The sequence below is a fragment of the Austrofundulus limnaeus genome, unplaced genomic scaffold (genome assembly GCF_001266775.1).
Source record: "Austrofundulus limnaeus strain Quisiro unplaced genomic scaffold, Austrofundulus_limnaeus-1.0 Scaffold29, whole genome shotgun sequence".
Lineage (NCBI taxonomy): Eukaryota > Metazoa > Chordata > Actinopteri > Cyprinodontiformes > Rivulidae > Austrofundulus > Austrofundulus limnaeus.
This window is the reverse complement of record NW_013952431.1, coordinates 1215248-1215547: the sequence shown is the minus strand read 5'-3', so window position 1 is coordinate 1215547 and position 300 is coordinate 1215248.

The following is a 300-nucleotide window of genomic DNA, read 5'->3' as shown; positions in this document are numbered from 1 at the left end:
CATCAATACAAAAGAAAAAAGAGGAGAAAAAATGATTACCAGCGCCATAATGTTGGACTAAAAGGTGGATATTTCTGTTCGGATTTTCGAGAGAATATTAAACTATCATCTGGTGAGTGAAAGCAGACGACATGATGCTGTCAAAAGTCTTGATTTTTTTATTTTTTTCCCACCATTGGTGAAGGTGGAATTTAACTTTTGTTTTATTATGTTTTCTTTTTAACTCAAACTTCACCAAATCTATATGACAGAGCTGTGTGTGTGTGTGTGTGTGTGTGTGTGTGTGTGTGTGTGTGTGTG